This window comes from Notamacropus eugenii, chromosome 3, assembly GCF_028372415.1.
Source record: "Notamacropus eugenii isolate mMacEug1 chromosome 3, mMacEug1.pri_v2, whole genome shotgun sequence".
Taxonomy (NCBI): Eukaryota; Metazoa; Chordata; class Mammalia; order Diprotodontia; family Macropodidae; genus Notamacropus; species Notamacropus eugenii.
In genome coordinates, this window is record NC_092874.1 from 254975057 (window position 1) to 254999282 (window position 24226).

Sequence of the window (24226 nt, forward strand, 5' to 3'; positions counted from 1 at the left end):
ATTGTCCAGATTAACAGAAGAGGAAGTTGAATACTTAAATGACAAGGAGATTAAACAAGACATCAATGAATTCCCTAGGAAAAAATCTCCAGGGCCAGATGGATTCACAAGTGAATTCTATCAAACATTTAAAGGACAATTAATTCCAATACTATATAGACTATTTGGGGAAACTGGTGAAGAAAGAGTCCTACCAAATTCTTTTCATGATACATATATGCTTCTGTTAACTAAACAAAAAGAATCAAAACAGAGAAAGAAAATTAGAGACCAATTTTTCTAATGAATATAGATACAAATATTTTAAAGAAGATATTAGCAAAAAGAATACAGCAATTTGTCATGAAAATAATAAAGTATGATCAGGTAGGTTTTATACCAGGAATGCAGGGCTGGTTCAATATTAGGAAAACTTTCAGCATTATTTTTGATACCAACAACAAAACTAACAGATATGACTATCTCAATAGATGCAGAAAAAGCTTTTGACAAAATACAACACTGGAGACCATAGGAATAAATGGAACTTTCCACAAAATAATAACCAGTATCTACCTAAAACGATCAGCATGCATTATGTGTAATGGGGATAAGCTGGGTGCATTTCCAATAAGATCAGGGGTGAAACAAGGATGTTCATTATACCATGACTGTTAAACATGTTGCTAGAAATGTTAGCTGTAGCAATAAGAAAGAAAAAGAAATTGAAGGAATTAAAATAGGTAAAGAAGAAACTAAGTTATCACTCTTTGAAAATGATATGATGATATATTTAGAGAATCAAGTGAAAAACTACTTGAAATAATAAATAACTTTGGCAAAGTCACAAGTTAGAACATAAACCCACATAAATCTTCTACATTTCTATATATTAATATATACTAACAAAGCCCGAAAGCAAGAGATAGAAAGAGAAACCCCATTTAAAGCTAGGGTAGATACTATAAAATATCTGCCAGAGACTATATGAATACAATTACAAATCACTTTTCACACAAATAAAGACAGAACTAAGTAAGTGGAAAAACATCAGTTGCTCATGGGTAGGCTGAGATAATAGAATAAAAATGACAATTCTACCTAAGTTAATTTATTTATTCAGTGCCATACCAATCAAACTACCAGAAAAATATTTTTTAGAGCTAGAAAAAATAATATCAAAATTCATCTGGAAGAACAAAAGGTCCAGAATGTCAAGGGAACTAATGAAAAGAAATGGTAGGGAAGGCAGCCTAGCCCTACCAGATCTCAAATTCTATTACAAAGCAGCAATCATCAAAAACTTGGTACAGGCTAGGAAATAGAAGGGTAGATCAGTGGAATAGGTTAGGTATTCAAGACAGAGTAGTCAATGAATATAGCAATCTACTGCTTGATAAACCCAAGGACCTCAGTTTCTGGGATAAGAACTCACTGTTTGACAAAAGCTACTGGGAAAACTGGATAACAAAGGGGTGTAAAATTGGGCATAGACCAATACCTGACACCATTCACAAGAATAAAGTCCAAATGGGTACATGATCTAGGTATAAAAGCTGATACTATAAACAAATAAGGGGAGCCAGGAATAGTGTATTTGTCAGATTTATGGAGAATTGAGAAATATATGACCACACAAGAGACAGAGAACATTATTGAAAAGCTTTTGCACAATCAAATGCAACCAAGATTAGGAAGGAAACAGAAACCTGGGAAAGAATTTTTGCAATTAGTGTCAGTGATAAAGGTCTCATTATCAAAATACATAGAGAACTGAGTCAAATGTACAAGAAGACAAGTCATTACCCAATTGATAAATGGTCAAAGGATATGAACAAGGAGTTTTCAGAGGAAGAAATTAAAGCTATCTATTTCTTAATGAGAAATCACTATTGATTAAAGAGATACAAATCAAAAGAACTCTGAGGCATCACATCACACCTATCAGATTGGCTAACATGACAAAACAGGAAGATGACAAATGTTCGATAAGATGTGGGAGAGGTAGAACACTAATTCATTGTTGGTGGAACTGTGAGCTGATCCAACCATTCTGGAGAACAATTTGGAACTATGCCCAAAGGGCTACAAAAATTTGCATATCCTTTGACCCAGCAATATCGCTTCTAGGACTGTATCCCAAAGGAATCATAAACATGGGAAAATATCCCACATGTACAAAAATATTTATAGTAGTTCTCTTTGTGGTGGCCAAGAACTGGAAATCGAGGGGATGCCCATCAATTGGGGAATGGCTGAACAAGTTGTGGTATATGAATGTAATGGAATACTATTGTGCTATAAGAAATAACAAGCAGGAAGACTTCAGAGAGGCCTGGAAGGATTTCTATGAACTGATGCTAAGTGAAAGGAGCAGAACCAGGAGATCACTGGACACAGTAACAACCACACTGTGTGAGGATTTTTTCTCGTAGACTTAGCCCATCGCTACAATGCAAGGACCTAAAACTTTCCCAAAGACCTCTTGAGACAAAATGCCATCCACATCCAGAGAAAGAATTATGGAATTGGAACACAGAATGAAGCAGAATATTTCTCTTATGCTAGGTTTTGTTTGGGTTTTTCTCATGATTTCTCCCATTCATTTGAATTCTTCCATGCAACATGACTAATGTGAAAATGTGTTTAATAAGAATGTATGTGTAAAACCCATATAAGATTGCATGCTGTCTCAGGGAGGGCAGGAGAGAAAATCTAAGACTTATGGAAGTGATTGTACAAAACTGAAAACAAATAAATTTTTAAAAATGGAATGTCATTGATGCAATCCATTCTGTGGGTAAGAGTTGGACCGTATAACTTCTGACATCCCTATCAACTCTGGAATTCTTCTATTCTTCTCTATAACACTCTCTAATTCTCATTATGAATGTTTCTTTCTCACTCTTCATGCAGTCACAAGGGATGGTGGTGGGAAATAAGGACAGGAGAGAAGAGAAGCTATGCTCAAGCTAGGAATAAGATGTTGGTGACATAGCTCCCCACCTGAGCTGTCTGCCCATTCTGCTTACTAGGATCCTTGAAGAGTAAACTGAGGCCACATAAGGATAATAACTAGCATTCATAAAGTGCTTACTGTGTGTCAGGCACTATAGTAAGCACTTTACAAATATTATCTCATTTGATCCGTATAACAATCATGGGAGGTGTGTGCTATTATTATTTTTGTTTTATAGATGAGGAAACTGAGGCAGACAGAAGTTATGTTGCCCAGGGTCACACAGGTAATAAGTGTCTGATGCTGGATTTTAACTTCTGATTCCATGCCTGGCATTTTATCCACTGAACTGCCTAGGTATAAATGGTTAAGTGTGGAAATTGATCTTGTCACTCAGTTCTGGAGTTAGCTTGGTTCCCTTTCTATTCAGTTATGGGTCTAGTTCAAATTCTGTCTTGAGAGAAAACTTTATTCGATTGTGGAAATTGTGAGAAAACTTTTTTTTTACATTGTTTGAACCTAGTCTCGTGGTCAGGGAAGCTGGACCACCTCTACCTGCTGCTTAAAAATCCTTAACCAAGGTCCTAGGTTATGTTGACCAGAAACCGGGTCAGAGCCGAAGACTGATGCAAGGACTTTTCTCACAATTGTACATCTCAAGGAACCCATATATCTTATTTGAAAACTGGTCCTGTACTGATCAATAACTTTTGTTCCCAAGTTCCTTTGATTATGTACAGACACTTGGGGGGAGAGGGGCACCTCTTTTTCTGATTTCAGGGAATTGCACCTGTTCATTCTCTCCCTCTCAACTTGGAAAGTCCCTAATCTTTACTCCAATTACAAATCAGATTATCTAATTTTGTATCCGGGTTAATTGTTTGTAATGCATGAAAGTCTATCCCTCTCATATTCAGGGTCCAGTGACAAAACCAAGGATAAAGCCTGGTCCTAATCTGTTGGGCAATCAGCATGTACTACTTAATGAATCAATATTCTCAAGTTCAACTTTTGTTTCTTCAATCATTTCATCTCTCTCCTGCCACATGTCCCAGATGAAGGCAGAGGTTCCAATTAGGGACCAAACCACAAACTCAATGAATTATAGTTCATATCAAATCCTGGAATCCAGTTTCCATGCCACAAGTGAGCAGAAGCCCTGGCTTCAGAGTTCTTGTGTCTTTCTGATGATTATTTCTATGGGAAACTGTTTTCTCCATTAGAATCTGAGTTCCTTGAGGTAAGGAGTGGTGTTTCGGCCTTTCTTTGTATCCTTAACACTTAACACAGTGCCTAGAACATAGTGAGCACAGAATAAATGCTACTCAGCTCACTGATTAGAACTCTTTTGTTGACCCAAGAGAAGACTCAGAAGTATAAATTTCTAGAAGTCCTGGGTTTTTGCTTCCAAGAAAAAACAAACCCATTATTCAGTGATCGCAGCACATTCAAAAGGAGTCAGGGTGAGGCAGGGGGTGGGGGATTAAAACTAATTTTAATTGAGTAGCTCTGCAGATCTATGTACCTTTAGACAATGAGCGGATCTCTCTTGTGGAAAGAGAGGTAAAATGATATTAAGTCATTAACTTTGGTAACTATAGAGATCATGGTATTGAGTCAACATTTATACCAGAGAGTCATGTACAGATTTCCTGGGGGAACATCTTATCTAATTAAATATACACATATATAAACATACACACATATGTATGCATATACATATGTAATGTATACTATTGATAGTATATTATATATATATATATAAATACTATCTGCAATAGTAGATAAGTCTCAATATTTGAGAGATAAAAGATAGACTTCAAATGACAAATTTTCCAAGAATATGAACAGGCAGTTTTTTTAAGGTGAAAACCCAAGTTAACTACAGCAATATTTTTTTAAATGTTCTAAATCTCTAATAGAGAAATGCAAATTAAAATAACTTTGAGGTTCTACCTCAAACCCATCAGATTGGCAAAACTGATAAGAAAGGAAAATGACAAATGTTGGAGTGGCTGTGGGAAAAAAGGCACATTAATACATAGCTTATAAAACTGTGAACTGGCCATTGTGGAAGCAATTAGGAACTGTGACCCAAAAGTTATTAAGCCAGGCATATTCTCTGATTCATGGATACCATTACTGGGTGTAGGAATATGAGGGGGCTAGCTTGTACTGTCACATAAGAGATAATCATTAGATTTTTCAGTGTGAGCATTTATTTTTTGGAAATGAGCGAATGTCACAAGTCAGGACTTGGTTTATTGTTTTGTTAATTGCATAAACTTAAGAAAGTCATGGGAAAATGTTAATAATACTTTATTAAATATAATATCAATTATATATAATAACTTTAAAATGTGCTATACTTTTTGGAGAGTCAATTGTTAGCCATTTACCAGTACACCACCTCCTGTATATATAATAAGAGATCAAAGTTTTCTTTTTTAAGACTCATATCCTTTTTTGTTTCTTTGTTTGGAGTGCTGCTCATATGCACAAAAACATTTATAGTAGTTATTGTGTGATGGCAAAGAATTAGAAACTAAAATAATGTTCATCAACTGGGCAATGGTTGAATAAATTGTGGAATATTGATGTGATAGAATACAATTGCTCTGTAAAAAGATGAGAAAGTTTTCAGATAAGACTTGGTTGATGCAGAGCAAAGTGAGTAGAACTAGGAGAACAATTTATACAATAACAATAGTATTTTGAAGACAATGACTTGGTAAGATTTGACAACTGCTCAGTACAATAACCAGTCACAGTCCCAGAGGATCCATGATGAAGCATGTTATCTACCTCCCAATAGAGAGGTGGACTCAAGGTGCAAAGTGAGACACATATTTTTAGATATACCTAATATGGATGTTTGCTTTGCTTAACAATGTATATTTGCTTTGAAGGTTTTCTTTTTCTTCTTCGATGAGGGATGGGAGAAGAAGTCTGGGGAAGGAGACAAGATTGATTTTTATTAATTAAAAATTAAATTATAAAAAAATAACATTTGAGAGGAACTTTTAAGTTTGAGGGGATGAATGGACAATTTAGTCTGTTGGGTGATTAATTATAAAAGAATTACCTGTGTTATAATTTGCTTCCTTACTCGAGCAGAAGCTAAGAATTCTTTCACCTCGTGAAAAAGTGGTTGGGTGGGAATGGATGGAGGAGAACCCAGAAGACAGTCTGGTTATTGGCATAGTCATAATGGAATAAGCACCACATGTTGACCAGAACTTAAGGGCAATCTCTGGGGTTGGGAAAAGGATCAGGGTTATGTTATTTGACCCAAACCAGCAAAGTTTCAAGAAGCATAATGTGTGAGGATGAAGGTCTCAGGATTGCTGTGGAGAGGAAACTTGCTCCCCTGGTTATCTGTGCCCTGGGGAAGAATAACATTCATCCTGTCCTAATTTCAGCTCTGTGTTATATGACCTGACAAGCTAACCTACAGGATCACCTTTCTCCTAAACTACAGCAGAATTGAAACATCCTCTGGAAAGGGCACCTCTATTGACATTGGATGAGCAGCTGCCTGGGCCCCTGGTTGCCCTACTCTCACAGAAATAAAGGATGTTTTTCATTGATTTGTTTTTCAAAGGCAAATCTGAAGACAAAAACCATGCAAAGAAGGAAGAAAGCACTCTGCATTTTTAGTCGGAGAGCCTGAGATTAAATCCTGTCTCTGCTACTTAGGTATGAAAATAACTCAAGTTCTGAGGATAAGTGGACCTCTTAAACTCCCCCAGGCATCCTTGCTTCTGCTAAATGGCTTCTCCCTGACTTGAGAACTCACTTGAAAAGAACTTCAACAACTTCATTTCTTAATTACCATAAGACTCAAGAGAAATGCTCAGTTTCTATTTTTCTGTTTCATCCCCAACAGACCAAAGCTGCAAGAAAGGGACCTTGAAGCCTTCATAAGTGTTAGAGGAGTGAATATTCTATGCTGACTTCTTTAGGATTTGTGACAAAAGATTTTCAGGCTTAACTTGATACTTTGGTGGCATTGATTTCATTGGTTTGGTTTCACTGGTATGGTTAAGTAAACTTTCTCTGCCAATGAAGATTAGCCCCTGTTCTGCAACTTTGAGTCTTAGTGACTCCCTTGGGCATGGGGAGATTAAGTAAATTGTCCAAGATCAAATAACCAGTATGTATCAAAGGTAGGACTAGAACCCTTGATTCCAGACTGCCTCTCAGGAAAGCATTGGATTTAATATCTTGAAAAATACTTGGAAATGGAGTAATATTAGCTGTTATTATGTAGTTCACCAAAGTCTATAAGAAAACTTTACATACATTACTTTGATCAAATAAGATAATATTTATGAAAGTACACAGTGCCTGGCACATATTATGGGCTATATAAATGCCTATTCCTGTTCTCCATTTCACATCCTCACAACAGGTATATTAGGAAGTTACCACTGGTATTATCTCTATTTTACAGCTGAGGAAACTGGGGGACATTGAGGTTAAGTGACCTGCCTGTGATCACACAGTGAGAAAGTCCCAGAAAAGAATTTGGAACCCATCTCCCTTCACTCTAATTCTGTAGTTCTTTCCATTACAGTATACTGTCTCTCTAACAAAGGGTAATAGAACCACATGGAAGACATCAACACTTGAGCTGCTCCATCTCCAAATGATTGGCAGAGGCTTTGAAAAATAAGAAAACCTACCTTTTAGAACAATCAGCATCACCTTTGTCTCCGAGAAAATAACTAGAAGTTCAATCTTCAGAATATTATCTTTAGAAGTTCAGTCCCAGGAAATGACTTCAAGGTGAGACTCTTGCAGTGACTCACTGTGGGAATCTAGCCAATTCCCTAACCCCTACATTAACTGCATCAGTTTCTTTGTCACTTGAGAGAAAAACCAGAGGAGCCTGACTGACCACTTGAAGCATGGGAGTTCAGATTCTGAGCAAAAGTATGTGACCTTACATTATTGCTGAATGAATAGGTTGGAATTCCCCTTGACAAGTCCTCTGGGGAATTCTATCAGAGCAGCAAACAACAAAAAAGAGAGAATCCTGAAGAGAAGTATTTTATTTTAATAATCTACAAATGACTAACATGTGCATTTTTTGTAAGATTTCATTATAAAGGTACATATTTTGACAATATCTTGAAATATCTATAGGCAACTTATCAGAACAAATCCTCAAACTGTAGTGACTCATACCTGAAGGTCTCTGAACAAGTAGCATCAATCCTTGTTTTGCTTCTAATTATCTTGAAAGTGGGTAAGGGTGATGAACAGGGAAAGGGAAACTTTTTTTCTGGTTTTGAACTACTGGACTGAACCTATGATAAGGCCATGTTTTGAAATAGGAAATGAACCAAGAACATCATCAGGGATGGAGAACCTGCAGCCTCAAGGCCATATGTGGCCTTCTAGGTCCTCAAGCAGGGCCCTTTGACTGAATCCAAACTTCACAGAACTTCACTTCAAATCCCCTTGATAAAGAATCTACACTGTAGATTAATGGGGTTCTTGGAAAACAAGTTGATACAATAGGCTCTTGAACCTGGAAGGTTTATCAGTCTTAAATGGGAAGAAGAAAAGGATGGCGATTGTTGAATGTCATTGATTTGAATTAGCCTACAGAACTTCTGTAGCTTTTTAACACACCCCTCTCTGTCCTCCTAACAGAAAGGACTTCAAAGGTAAGGTTTGCAGGTTTAAGCCTTAAACACTTCAGAGAGTTATAGTCAAGGCCAGAATTCACAGGTAAGAGTCAATAGTGATGGGGTTTGTCAAATCCAGTCGAACCATTGGGAGAGGTCTAAGAAAGATCTTTAAAAATCCCTCATAGAAATAGTGATTATGATATAACAATGTCCAGACAGTTCATTTATTTGTAGCTTACATTTTTAACACATTTGATGTCTGAGGAGTGAATCCTTAGAGCTATGAATTCCTAGTATGGAAACTCACTCCATTGACACAAACTAGCACTTCCTTAACTACTTAAGGTTTTAAGGCATTTCCTGATGCACAGAAAAGTGACTCAACCTCACATGTGATCACCCACAAGGTAGGTTTCAGAAGCAAGACTTGAACCTGGATCTTCTTGATTCCAAGGCTATCTTGAGATCCTTTACACCATGCAGCCTCCTTCTTATCTACATATGGCCATCAATGAAAAAGACATCTCCCCACTACTGTCTGATCCAAAAAAAAAAAAATCAGACTTTCCATTAATTCCCCCAAAATGTATTTTTTTAAAAGCTAAAAACTGAGACCAGTGACCTCCAGTGATATTAGAAAGACAGTGAAACTTTAGGCATGTCATATTGTGTTCATCCTTCGTTTTCAAAGAGGACCATGACATCAGAGAAATGATGACATGACTTGCACTTGACTTTGTTTTGAGTGAGGGAGGCATATCATAGGCATCTTGTTAAGGAAGAAAGCACTCTGAATTATTAGTCAGAGAGCCTGAAATTAAGTCCTGCCTCTGCTATTTACCACCTTTGTTTGGAAGGAAACAAGTATTTATATGCCAGGTACTGATCACCTTACAAAGATCATTTCATTCAATCCTTATAACAACCTTGAGAAGTGCTATTACCATCCCCATTTTACAATAGAGGAAACTGAAGTAGATTGAAGTTAAATGACTTGCCCAAGGTCACATGGGCAATAAGTGGCAGAGCCTGGATTCAAGCCCAGACTCAACAACTCCAAGTCCTGTGCCCTTGCAACTTGTGCCACATTGCTTCCTAAAAAACATTTGCCTACTTGCTTGAGATAACTCAAAATAATCTCAGCACAAGAGAGGGTTTAGCTGGTTATAGATGATGGCCAGCATAAGCATTGACCTAAAGTTATAACAGAACAACCATTCTAAAGGGAATCTGAAAATAGCTTTGTCTCACGGGTTCCAAATGATTGATGAATAGCCCAAAAATGGCATTCCTTTGACTTTCTGACATATAATCACAGTGTTATAATTATAGAGCTCTGTGGGTTTCCTGAGCTCACTGCTAACTCACAGAATTTGATGTGCCTGGGCCAGAGGAAATGTGATGGCCTGACATTTCTGATTTTCAGTATTCCTCCTCTTTTCTCTTGATATTTCAAATCAGCCTCAGCCTCCCTCTGCTCAGTTTTGATTATCTAATTTAAGCTTAATTGCAGAACTCCTTCATGAATAAGCAACTATTTCTAAGCTGGGTCTTCATTTCTTAGGAAATTAGTTTTCACCAGGGTATCTGTAATTGAGTTCCTGAGAAGAGAACATGAGGAAAGGCAGCTCAAAATTCCACAAGGAGCACTTAGGTCACACATGGAAATAATTAGTTGGTTGCTGGGGTTATCAGCTACCAGAACAAGTCACTGAGGATAGTTTGAAAATTACTCTGCATAATAAAAAGTCTACACACCATGACTTAAGTGCAGAGCTATGTGGATGCCAGAGTTGTAAAGTAGGAAAGTCATAGAGATTGTTATCACCTCTAAGCATTTGAGATAATTCTGTAACTCTGTTAGAGTAGCATATTTCCAAACTAATCCAGAAGCACAACACAGAGACTTGTACATAATAACAATAGCTTGCATTTACAGAGCATTGTTGTTTTCCATAAAGCAAATTTCTTCATGACATTCCCATAAGGCAACACAAGTTGCATCATCCCCATTTTGTCGATTAGAACATTGAGGTTAAATCACATAACTAGTGAATATCAGAGCTGGGCTCAAGTCAGAGCTTCCTCATCATTAAAATGAGGGGTTTGGATTAGATAATTTTAAAGGTTTTTTCCTCTACCAATGCCTAGTAGAGTATCTGGCATACAGTAGGTGCTTATTATATGTGTTTTAATTTATTTCGGTTGACTACTACCCTCTTTTTGGTATTTGAGGTTGTTCAATTTTCATAGCATGTGACTATGTACTACCTAACATAGTGCCTGGCACATAGTAGGTGCTTATTAAATGTTTGTTAACTCATTTCAGTTGTAAATGCAAGACTACTTACTAACCTCTTTATAGGTTGCACAATTTTCATAACACGTAGCCATGCAGTACCTAGCATAGGGCCTTGCATGTAGTCAGGGCTTGTTAAAAGTTTGTTGACTTATTTCCATTGTAAATGCAAGACTATTACCCTCCTTACAGGCTGTGCAATTTTCATAACATGTAGCAATATTTTATAACATGTATTTGTAACTATATAACATGTAATTTCATGATAATTCAGGAGACTTGATTAGACACAATGTGTGTTAACCCCTGCAATAAAAAGATAGATAAATAAAGAAACTTGAACTACTTGATTCAGAGATTGTTTAATTTGAGAGGACAGAAAATGGGGGTGGGGACACCTAATTTATTGCCTTTACAATGGGGAAGCTAATAGAAATCCTTCAAAATTGTACTGCACAGTTACATTTTAGGGGCTTACCCAGTAACCTCATGGACTTTGGGTGCATAGGAAGGGGATGCTATTTAATATCCTGGTGCTTAACCTTTGGTGGTGAAAGTATTTTTTTGCCTTGAAATTTATTAGTTATTTTCTTTTATATAATTTTAAGTTAGTTGTTTTATTTTTACTTTTTCCTATTTGTTTGGGGTAGAAGGAGTGGGATGAGAGAAATCAGACCCTTGAAGCATCAAGGCAGTCGTAAGTCCAGAGAAACTCTGAAGATATATATATATGTCAGGGGTGATTATAACCTCAGATCCTCCCAGTTATGGGATGTTTCAAACCTTAGAAAAAGATTGTGAATTTGGGGAGTAGTAAAAATTGTGTGCTGTGCATGCTACAGTGAATATGTTGGGAAAATGTGAGGCACTAAACAAGGTACTGAGCAAAGAGAGATACTGGTGAACTGAATGACTTGCCTAAACTGAGGAGCCTTGCTAAGATTCAAGAAAGTTATGCAGAATTGGGGATATGGTTCGATGTATTTGAAGGCTCATGGCTGAATTTGCAGGCACTGCAAAATTTTAATGGGGAGGGGAGGCAGAAGGAAGGAGGTAATTGTAGTAGGCTGATGAGGAAAGTACTTTGATCAATGTCATGAAATTTCATTAAGACTTGTTTGGGACCTTGATCATAGGCCCTATGTCCAGATCCTATACAGAAGATGAATGTGCCTATCGGACACATTCTCATCCATGTAGAACAATTGGAGATGAATTTGTTGTCTCAGACTGTTGTTAGAAGGGTCATTTCTTTGTGTTAACCATAAAAAAATGTCTTCATTGAATAATCATTGTCCATATTTTTGGTCAGTCCTCCGCCTCCACCCCCACCTTTCAGGGGCAGCTACGTGGCACAGTGGATAGAGCACCAGTGAAGGAGTCAGGAAGACCTGAGTTCAAATCTCACCTCAGACACTTGACACTCAACAGCTGTGTGACCTTGGCCAAGTCACTTAACCCCAATTGCCTCATCCTGGGTCATCTCCAGTCATCCTGATGAATATTTGGTCACTGGATTCAGATGGTTCTGGAGGAGAAGTGAGGCTGGTGACCTGCATAGCCCTCCCTCACTCAAAACAAAATAAAGTGCAAGTCATGTCATCATTTCTCTGATGGCATGGTCCTCCTTGGCAATGAAGGACAAACACAGTGGAGGTTGCATGTGTTCTCTCTGTGATCTCCTGACCTGCAAAGTTCTGCTGTCCCTCCTTCCCCAGCCTCTGTACCCTGCCTAAGACAAATAGTGGCATAATCTCTCAGTCCAAGTAAGGGCAGTTCCGAATTGGCAAACCATGTGACCAAATAGTGAGAATTCCCTAACTCTTATTAGGTTTTTTACTAGAGGGACAATGGGAGCACAAGTCATGGAATTACCTCCTCCATAATACCCAAGTTCAAAACTTCAAAGGGAGTTCCTCATTAGTACCATCTTCTTAGGGAAAAGAACTGGTGTTATAGTAGATAGAGTACTAACCTTGAAGCCAGGATGGCCTGCATTCAAATCCTCCCTCAGACACTTTCTAGCTGTGTAATCACATACAAGTCATGTAATGTTTCAGCCTCAGTTTCCTCATCTGTTGAATGGGAGTAATAATATCACCCACCACAGAGTTGTGAGGATCAAATGAAATAATATTCAAACACTTTACAAATATGAAAATGCTATATAAATAAAAGCTGTTAACATCTACATGACTTCTGATTCCTGAAAGTCCTAACCATAAACCATAATATAGGACAGAAGATGCCCAAGTTCATCTGCCCTCTGTGGAGTGTAAAGACTCAGGGTAGTATCAAAAGACCTGAGTCCTTAAGTGAGTTCCTGGGTGGCCAAGAGGCTCATTGAATGTCATGACTTACCTACTTAGTCATGCCTAGTAAGTATCCCTTCTGGAGAAGTCCACGCCTTCCAGTGATACCATGGAAAAATGATGCTCGCTAGAGATGGAGTAGCTTATGGATACTGTCAGTTTTTTTTTACACATTTTTCCCACGATGGGATAAATGCTGCTTTATACTCAGCGTCCTTTATTACCTTGAGTACTTATAGCTTTCGCTATCTTCTGTGATGTCTAGATATAAGTTATATATTCCCATATATATTAAGAAAAAGAAAAGAGTTAAGTATAGGCTGCTGCTTGTAGTGAATGGGCTGATTATGGAGAGAAGACTGACATTCAGCTTCTACTTTGCTTAAGTTTTCTCCCCCAAAGAAGATCATCTTTGGACTAGGAAGGACAGAATGTAAATGGCTAATAAAGAGTTAAAGCATAGGATGAGGAGGGTTTATTACGAGAACCTCTGGTTGTCTTTGATGAATTCAAATGACCAGTCCCAGAAGAACTATATCTACAATATTCAAAGAACTTAAGAAATAGTTGCTGAAAAATTGATAATCTTTGAAAGATCATACATTGAAAGCTGGAGATGTAATGAGGGACTGAAAGGGGGAAATTGTCCCAGTTTTTGAAAGAGGAAAGAGGATGGAGTCTACAATCTATAAATCAATGAGCCTGACTTTGATTCCTGGAAAAAATTTAAAATGTATACTTAAAAGGATTGCTAGTGAACATCTAGGGAGAAAAAATGTTATGATTTTTAAGCCAGCACAACTTCATCAAGAATTGATCTTTGGGGATGGTGGTGGGAGAGAGGACAATTAAGGGTAAATTGCAGAAGGGAAGATTTATGCTTGATGTAAGGAAAACTTTCCTGTTAATCAGAACTGTCCAAAAATCAGTGGACTGCCTTCAGAGGTAGTGGGTTTCCTCTTCCCAGAGTTCTTTGAATGAAGACTGGATATGGATGACTATCTGCACCAGGTTTCATATAGAGGAGGTTATTGTTTAGGCATAAGTTGGGTCAGATTTGTCTCTGATATTCCTTCCAATTCTGAGAATTTGTGATTACAGAAATCTATCATCCCACATCTTTCATATGATTAAATTGCTGGAATATTTTGGGGAAGTTAGTCGCTAAAACTGAGTCACCATAAGGTAGGAAGACGAAAAGGAAGAATTAGAATATGGGAAGTGAATGGTGCCATATGGCTTTGAAACCTTTTGTTTGTGTATCTAATGAGGATGCTGAGATGGAAATCACAGATGTAATTAATACCTTCCATTTTCCTCCAGGAATACATAGAGTGAATCCACTTCAGAAAAACAGCTGCCATAATCCCAAGGTCTTGTGTGTGGAGAGGGTGGGATACTTCCCCCGGCCAAACAGAATGATCTTTGGACTGAGCATTCCATTGATATTTTTTCCAGAATCCATCACATGGTGTTAGGACAGAAGGGACAGAGAAAAGTAGAACCAAGGAGCATGTTGCTAAGGAAATGCTCTTGCAGTTGTGCCTAGATTCCCTACATTTAGAGCATTATCATGGAGGAAAAAACTATCCTTGGCTTTGAGCAGGAAACAGTCATGGTGAGGAATTTTCTGAGCCAACAGGTATAAACTCAGGGAAGAAAGATCTTGTTCTTCCAAGACTTAAAAGGGCATCTTGTTATGCTTTCCTGAACTACAAGAATTATGTGTTTTAGTCAGTTATAAAGTCAATCAATAAGCATTTATTAAATATTTTCTTAATAGTAGACATGAAGAAAATAAAGAAAGCAACCACCCCTTCCAAAAAAAACACAGTTTCTATCCTCAAGGAAAGTAATTCTAATGTGAAAATAACATGTAAATAATTTGGTACATGGAAGGTATATAAAGAGTTAATAAAGGCAAACTGAAAGGGGAAGACATTACACTGGAAAGGCAAGGCGGAAAGGATGTGTGTAAGCACCTACTAGGTACCAGGTACCATGCAAGGTGCTTTTATGTTTTTTTTTTTTTACAAATATTTTCTCACTGGGTCATTGGATCAAATAATGGACACTGGATTCAGAATCAGAGAACTTGGGTTCAAATGTCAGCTATTCTAATTACTACATGTGTGATGTTGAGCAGGTCACTTAATGTTTCTGGGTAGTCAGCATGTGAGTGGGCTTGAAATGGACTCCACCATGACCCTGCCACAAGCCCACCAGATTGGACTATGGGGGCCAAGAAGAGTCAGAGTTGGGGAGGTGGCTTTTGGCCATTATTCAAATCCCTTCATTTATAATTATGTCTAAAGTATGATTCTTCTATTTATAAAGAAGACTGAGAACAAATCACATTCTGGTAATCAAGGTGTAGTTTTCATTATGATGCTTGAAGTATCTGGAAAACCATTCAAATGGCTTGCTTTCATTTACAAATGCCAAACAAATACTTATTCCTTAGCACTAGCTCTCTTTATGTCTTTCTTTCCATCTCCCTTCCTGCCTTTTGTCCCTCTCTCTTCTCTTCTCTTCTCTTCTCTTCTCTTCTCTTCTCTTCTCTTCTCTCTCTCTTTCTCTCTCTGTCTCTCCCTTCCTACCTACCTCTTTCTCTCCCTTTCCTTTCTTCTCTATCTTCCTCTCTCTCTGTCTCTGTCTCTCTCTCTCTTCCTCTCTTCTCTCCTTCCCTCGCTTCCCTTTCCCTCCTCTGCCTCAGTGTGTTCAGATTTATATCTCTGTCTTTCTCTTTCATATCTGTGCCCTGTTAAATACATAAATTTTACTTTCTGCTATCAAAACATCCTTTGTTTTGCCATTCCAGGCCAAGTCCTTGACTTTTCCTGTTTCTAGCCTGGCATCTATGATCAATTGTTTGACTTCAATTTAGCAGATGGTAGCTTGTAATCTACAGCCCCGGTTTTACCTCCAAGGACACCCTATCTAGTTAATTTAGCAAACATCACCATTGTTTTCTGTCCTTATTTGGTTTTTTAAAAAAAGAAGAAAAAACATCCTTCTTCACTGTCTTTTCCAATCCAAACTAAAACGAGGCAAATATTTACTTAGGGCCAAAGGGGAGGGCATGTTTTAGAAAAATTAGTTCTTTGGTTTGTTTTAATTCAATTGCACCAATTCATGTCACTGGACCAAAGTTGGGATGAATCTTCCAGAGATATGCATTATTTCCCTCAGCACACAAATTAAATGAATAATTCAGTCTTGTACAATTTGTTTGATTTTCTGCATCAGTGCTTAACTGCTGACTTTAAGAACCTGCTGTTCATGTCATCCATTTGGCCAGATACCTAAATAAACACTGTACAGCATACAAAGGTGTATTTGGAAGCTGGTGAAGGGTTCTGGTCCTGTCAACTACTAATGGTAAGTTGCTTCATGTGGGAAAGATACCTAACACTCTAGAATTCCTATTATTCACACAATTTTCAAAGGATGCTTCTTAAATGATTGAGGGGGAAGGTTGTGTGCAATGGAAGAAACATACATTTGGAGCAAGGGGATCTGGGTTTGAATCCAAACTTCAGTATTTAATATCTGTGGGACACTGGGCAAATCACAACCCCTTGGGGTCTTCAGTTTCTTTTTCTGTATAATGAGTCCAAACTCAATGATCTTTGAGGTCTCTTCCAGCTCTAAACCTACAATCCTAAAAGAAGAAATATGCTTTTACAGACCTGGCTTTTTTACATAAGAATAGGAATTAGAACTATAAATTTATTGGTACAGGGAACTCCCAGATAAGGAAATTCTATCTACTGATACAAGTCAGTTTCTTAGAGTCACAGAGAGCTGCCTAGAGCATTAAGAGATACAATATCTTGTTCAAGGTCATCACGTGTAAAGCCAGGTTTGCCACAAGATGCTAACCCAATTCTTTTCAGTTCCTGAGACTGGTCCTCTCTCTACTATGCCACACTGCTTCCCTATTTGGGGACAGTTAAGTGATGTAGTAAACAGAGCACTGGTCCTGTAGTCGTGAAGTCAAATTCAGCCTCAGATACTTACTAGCTGTGTGACTTTGTGCAAGTCACTTAAATTTGGTTTGCCTGTTTCCTCAACTGTAAGACAGATGTAGTAACAGTACCTGCTTTACAGGATTGTTGTGAGGATCGGATGAGATAACATTTGTAAAAAGCACTTAGCAGAGTGCCTGGAACATGATAGGTACCATATAAATGGTATAATATATGTACATATATGTGTATGTGTGTATACATATGTGTGTATATATGTATACATATATACACACATATGTATACACATATATATGACAGAGTGTAACACCAATTACAAATACATAAGGCGTTATTATAAAGCTATTTGGGGACAACCTGTATAATAATTACATTTTGACATGACTATTCAGGTAATTAACCTAGTCATATTCAGTTCCATGAAATTGTGACAATTCAGGTCCCCTGAATACCAGATTTAATTGTCTTGAAGTGACCACTTCTTTTCTGCCTAAATAACTTCACTTCTGCCTGTTCCTCCCCCACCCTTTGCCCCTCAGTTGAGTTTTGGGCCACCTGAGCAACCATTTGCAGTTCCCTGTTTAAGGGAGTTGGTCTTTCTGGACTCTGATCCCAGAAAAGCAGTCAGAAAATCAGAAAAGGTGCTAAACTAATTAAAAATGCAAGCAAACTATTTATGATGTTTTGATTAGCTAAGTGAATTAGAAAGGAAGTGAGGTAATTCATTGAACAAATGATACACTATATCTCTAGGTAAATTTTTTGTTTGTTTGTTTACTTTTTCCCAAATTTTATTCCGTATGAAACATATCTCTACAGTTTTTATTGAGGAGGTTGACCATGTGCATGACCAAGTTCACCTCTAAATTGGAATTCTGTTGCTGACCCAGCCCGAACCTCACCAGGTGGAACCCCACTTTGTCTGTATGTGTCTCTGTGAGCTTCAACCAGAGTAGGTCAGGTAGCTCACCTTCCATACCTTTGGGCCTTGGCTTTCCTATTTCAGGACGATTTCTCTGGAGGAGGGCAAGCACAATCTCAGGGGGCAGGTAAAGGTAATTCTGGATTGAATGCCCTCATTGGTGAGGTACTAGTAGAAATGCCTCCATGCAAACTGCTCTTTAACATAGCCATGAGACTCTAGAGACTGCATGGCCTTCATGACATGGAGACTATGAACATTGTTGTCTGCCAGCTCAGGGTGCTTTGGCATGTGGATATCCTTCTTGGCTACCATTACTCCCTCCTTTAAAAGGTGTTCATAGCTGGCAATTCGGTTCTTCTTGGGCATCAACATCTTGGTGGTGGCAACAGGTGCTGCTCTAGACAGAGCTTGGGATAGAAAAGCTAGGTAAATCTTTAAAAGGTAGTTCACTGAGTCCAGGAGAAAGACCCAAAGATGAACCCAGCTCCTAGAAGGAGGAGAAGTCTTATGGAAATAAAGAGTGATCCAGAAGAGTGGAAGTATGGCCAAAGGATGATGACTCAACACCAATTTACCTTTTCAGTTTTATTAAACATTATTTTCCCTCTCATTCATTGCAACCCAAAGTGGCCTTCTCTCTGTTCTTCAAGCAGAAGACTCTATCTGTCTGTTGTTTTGCCTATAATTCCCACCCTTCTTGCCTTTCCCTCCAAATCTCTCTCTGCTTTTAAGATTCAGTTCAAGTATCATCCTCTGCTTAAAGCTTTTCCTGATCTCACCAAAAGATGAGCCTCCTTCCCAAACTACCTTGTATTGAATTACTGTGTATATATATTATATTTCAGTCATGCAGTGGATAGAGGACCAGGCTTGGCGTCAGGAAGACCAGAGTTCAAATCCAGCCTCAAATACTGACTAACTGTTGTCATTTCACCTCTTTTTGTCTCAGTTTCCTCAACTGTAAAAATGGGGATAATAATCGTACCTATCTGGGAGGGTTGTTGTGAGGATCAAATGAGATGATAATTGTACAGTGCTTACTGCAGTGCTAGGCACATAGTGGGCATGCTACTGTATTATTATTCACTTTATGCTTATGTTGTAAATATTTTTTAAAAATCTACTTATCTCTCCAATTAGAATAATATCTTAAAAATGAGGTTTATTTCATTTTTATGCTTATATTATCAGTACCTGGCACAATGATTAACAAATATTTCTTGGTTGATTGAAAATCAACCTCCTCAAAGAAATGAGTTAAACTGCTTGAGTTAATCGGGATAGAAACTGTATTGCTAAAACAACATTCCCCTCCCCACTGTAGACCCCAAGGCAGTAATCCTGTGCTTCTCCCCGGACCCCTTGAATTCTTTCATAAGAGCCTGAAGTCTTTTCTTCTATACATGGGAAAATGTTTACCTTTGTTTTAAATGTTTAACTTTTTTTTTCTAAATTTAAACTTATTTATTTAACTTTTAACATTCATTTTCACAAAATTTTGGGTTCCAAATTTTCTCCCCATTTGCCCCCTCCCCCCACCCCAAAACACCAAGCATTCTAATTGCTCCTATCACCAATCTGCCCTCTCTTCTATCATCCCTCCCTTCCCATGTCCCCATCTTCTCTTTTGTCCTGTAGGGCCAGATAACTATCTATACCCCATTATCTGTATTTCTTATTTCCTAGTGGCAAGAACAGTACTCAACAGTTGTTCCTCAAATTTTGAGTTCCAACTTCTCTTCATCCCTCGCTCCCCACCCATTCGCTTTGGGAAGGCAAGCAATTCAATATAGGCCATATCTGTGTAGTTTTACAAATGACTTCCCATAATAGTCATGTTGTGTAAGACTAACTATATTTCCCTCCATCCTGTCCTGCCCCCCATTGCTTCTATTCTCTCTTTTGATCCTGTACCTCCCCAAGAGTATTGACTTCAAATTGCTCCCTCCTTCCACTGTCCTCCCTTCCATCATCCCCCCCACCATGCTTATCCCCTTCTCCCCCACTTTCCTGTATTGTAAGATAGGTTTTCATACCAAAATGAGCATGCATTTTATTTCTTCCTTTAGTGGAATGTGATGAGAGTAAGCTTCATGTTTTTTCTCTCACCTCCCCTCTTTTTCCCTCCACTGAAAAGTCTTTTGCTTGCCTCTTTTATGAGAGATAATTTGCCCCATTCCATTTCTCCCTTTCTCCTCCCAATATATTTCTCTCTCATCGCTTGATTTAATTTTTTTAAGATATGATCCCATCCTATTCAATTCACTCTGTGCTCTGTGTGTGTGTGTCTGTGTGTGTAATCCCACCCAATACCCAGATACTGAAAAGTTTCAAGAGTTACAAATATTGTCTTTCCATGTAGGAATGTAAACAGTTCAACTTTAGTAAGTCCCTTATGACTTCTCTTTGCTGTTTACCTTTTCATGCTTCTCTTCATTCTTGTGTTTGAAAGTCACATTTTCTTTTCAGCTCTGGTCTTTTCATCAAGAATGCTTGAAAGTCCTCTATTTCATTGAAAGACCATTTTTCCCCTGAAGTATTATCCTCAGTTTTGCTGAGTAGGTGATTCTTGGTTTTAGTCCTAATTCCTTTGACTTCTGGAATATCATATTCCAGGCCCTTTGATCCCTTAATGTAGAAGCTGCTAGATCTTGTGTTATCCTGATTGTATTCCCACAATACTGGAATTGTTTCTTTCTAGCTGCTTGCAATGTTTTCTCTTTGACCTGGGAACTCTGGAATTTGGCCACAATGTTCCTAGGAGTTTTTCTTTTTGGATCTCTTTCAGGAGGTGAGCAGTGGATTCTTTCAATATTTGTTTTGGCCCGTGGTTCTAGAATATCAGGGCAGTTTTCCTTGATAATTTCATGAAAGATGATGTCTAGGCTCTTTTTTTTATCATGGCTTTCAGGTAGTCCCATAATTTTTAAATTGTCTCTCCTGGATCTATTTTCCAGGTCAGTTGTTTTTCCAATGAGATATTTCACATTCTCTTCCATTTTTTTCATTCTTTTGGTTTTGTTTTGTGATTTCTTGGTTTCTCATAAAGTCATTAGCCTCCATCTGTTCCATTCTAATTTTTAAAGAGCTATTTTCTTCAGTGAGCTTTTGAGCCTCCTTTTCCATTTGGCTAATTCTGCTTTTTAAAGCCTTCTTCTCCTCATTAGCTTTTAGAACCTCTTTTGCCAATTGAGTTAGCCTATTTTTCAAGGTGTTATTTTCTTCAGCATTTTTCTGGTTCTCCTTTAGCAAGGTGTTGACCCGCTTTTCATGCTTTTCTTGCATCTCTCTCATTTCTCTTCCCAGTTTTTCCTCCACCTGTCTTGCTTGATTTTCAAAATCCTTTTTGATCTCTTCCATGGCCTGAATCCAGTGAATATTTATTTTGGATGTTTGGGATACAGAAGCCTTGACTTTTATGTCTTTCCCTGATGGTAAGCATTGTTCTTCGTCATCTGAAAGGATGGGAGAAGATATCTGTTCACCAAGAAAGTAACCTTCTATGGTCTTATTTTTTTTCCCTTTTTTGGGCATTTTCCCAACCAGTTACTTGACTTTTGAGTCCTTTGTCAAGAGTAGGGTATACTCTGGGAATCTGTGAGATCTCAGTTCCTCCAAGGTGTCATGGTCTGGACGCAGAGAGGGATTTTTGTGCCCAGAATCTTAGCAGTTGCCTCTCCACAGCTTCCAGGCCTCCAGTTCCACCAAGTCAGTCCTGGGGGCTGATTTTCAGATAAGCTGGATGGACAGGGCTGCCATTCAGTGTGAGACAAAGACCAGCTCAGCCAGGGCCTCCACACAGGGCTGAGGTAAGGCTCAGCTCTTCAGTGCCCCCAGGGTTTTTACACTCCAACAATGGAGTGGTCTGTATGGCTGCTGTGCAGCCTCTGTGGCCACTGCCTGCTGCTGGAGCTATGGGAAGGACCTTCTCCCTTCCTGGCCAGCTGAAAAAACCCATCACTGACCTTTGACAACTGTGGGTTGAGGGATCTGAGGACCCACTGCTGCGACTGGAGATTCTGCCCCCAAAGTGTCCTTCTCCCAGAGTCTTGTCATGCAGCCAAGGCTGGACTGGGCTCTGCTCCACATCCGGTGCAACAGACATTTCCTGTGGGCCTTTCAGGTCACCCTGGGCTGGAAATCTCCTCCACTCTGTTGTCCTCCACTTCTGCTGCTCCAGAATTTGTTGAGAGTCCCTCTCTACAGGTATTTTGTGGGCTGTGTGGGGAAACCCTGCATAAATGTGTCTTTCTAGTCCACCATCTTGGCTCCACCCCTAAATGTTTAATTTTTTTAAAAGTGTTAACCATCAGTATTTGTTATCAGATTATGCTTATTGAGAATATAGTTAGGAGAAAGAAAGTAAAATCAAATATCCCCAGAGAACACATGAAGATAGACACTAAATGTTGGGTTTTTTTCCCCAGAAATCTTGTCTCTGCCTAGGGGTATGGAGCTAACAAAAAGATAACAGATTTACCCGTACTTTGATACTAACTCCCAGAGTGTAGAAGGAGCATTTATACCAGAAAACCCCATCTAGGCAATGAGTCAGTCATACAGTGAAGAGTGAATAGGAACAACTGAACAGCCCTAACCATTGTACAGTCTATTACACTTGGTACCCACTCAGCAAAATGGATATTTCTTCGGTTTTCTGTCAACTATGCTATATGGCCCACTGAGCATCTCTTCCTCCTATAACCTCACAACAGTGCATTATGTTTGCTACCCTTTACTTTCTGCATAGCCCTTCATTTATTATTCAAGCACAGGTTTGCTTTCAGGTGCCAGTAAGCTCTTCTTGGCCCTAATTCCTGGGTAGCTCTAATTTAAGTCTGATAGATGTGTAATTAGATTGGTATTTTTTATAATGTCTTATATCTAGTACAAATCCCTGCACAAAGTATGTACAATTGAATATCTGCTTCAGAGAATTATAATGAGACACATGGCCACTTTTCTCAGTTCTATTTATTTATTCTGATTTATTTATTCTGATTCTGTAGCACAGTACATAGAACATTGGGCTTGAATTCAGACTCAGGAAGGCCTGAGTTTAAATCCTGCCTTGGTAATTTACTAGCTGCATGGCCTTGGGTAAGTCACTTAACCTCTATTATTTTAAGTTTCTTCATCTGTAAAATGGGAATAATAACAGTACAACTCACAAAGTTTTTGTGAGACTCAAATGAAATAACATATAGCTTTTTACAAACTTTCAAGCACTATAGAAATGTTGGCTATTATTAAAAAAATGTCAAAAATCATTAAAACACAAACTTGTTGGGTTGACAAGACTCAATCTAATTACATATAGATACATATATACAGTTTACAAGTCCTAAATATATATATATATGCATCACAATCGACTTCTAAAGTCTAGTAATAGTTCAAAAATACTAAATTTGCCTATGGGAAATGTTTTTTGAGCCTGGCAAAGTTATAAATTATCTATATATTATCTCTGTTTCCAAAGGTTAATTATTAACATTTTATTTGATAGATTTTTTTTTAAAATAATGCATACTGTTTCAAATGAATTAATCAAATAAATCAAATGTTTTTGAATAAGTTTACAGAGACCACCACAATTATGAAATTATTCTGATTAATGAATATTAACCACTTGATCCATTGAGTCAAACTATGTATTTCCTATATGTAATACAGGGACATTTTACATGTCTATATAGTAAAGAAGAGTAGTTTTGCTACCACTAAATCAAATTATTAGTAATTAAGCACCCAGTGCCTGTCAGATGCTAATGTTTGGCCCTAGGGATTTCAACAGCTGGGTAAACTTCAAGAGTCAAAAGTTACAGATGCATACATTTAAGGCACTCAAATTATAAACAAATACTTCTGAAAGCTACAAGTTATTAGATGGCAAACTGCCTAATTTTTTTATGATGAGACACATTATTGTGGCATGAACTCCTTAGTGGTACTACTGTTTTCCCCGTTCCCAATCCACCTGAAAATACTTCACATATTTCTTTGAGATTAATAGTTCCTATTTTTCCCTAGGGCTGCAACACCTGTAATATTGAACCATTCCTACTTCATTTTTAAGTAGTTATCAATTCCCTGAAAAAAACATCACAATGATACA

The 24226-nt window shown here is 38.0% G+C and overlaps 1 long non-coding RNA gene and 1 pseudogene across 1 annotated transcript in view; both read right to left on the reverse strand.

Moving 5' to 3' along the window:
* The window catches only part of LOC140531506 (uncharacterized), a 31595-nt gene extending 23704 nt beyond the window's left edge, over nucleotides 1-7891 (reverse strand). The window contains exon 1 of the long non-coding RNA XR_011976347.1: nucleotides 7627-7891. This is a non-coding gene — a long non-coding RNA (uncharacterized lncRNA). The remainder of the gene's footprint in view (nucleotides 1-7626) is intronic.
* A 10114-nt stretch (nucleotides 7892-18005) lies between these two features.
* Nucleotides 18006-18480, reverse strand: LOC140531507 (small ribosomal subunit protein eS10-like; annotated as a pseudogene).
* Between the last annotated feature and the right edge of the window lie 5746 nt (nucleotides 18481-24226).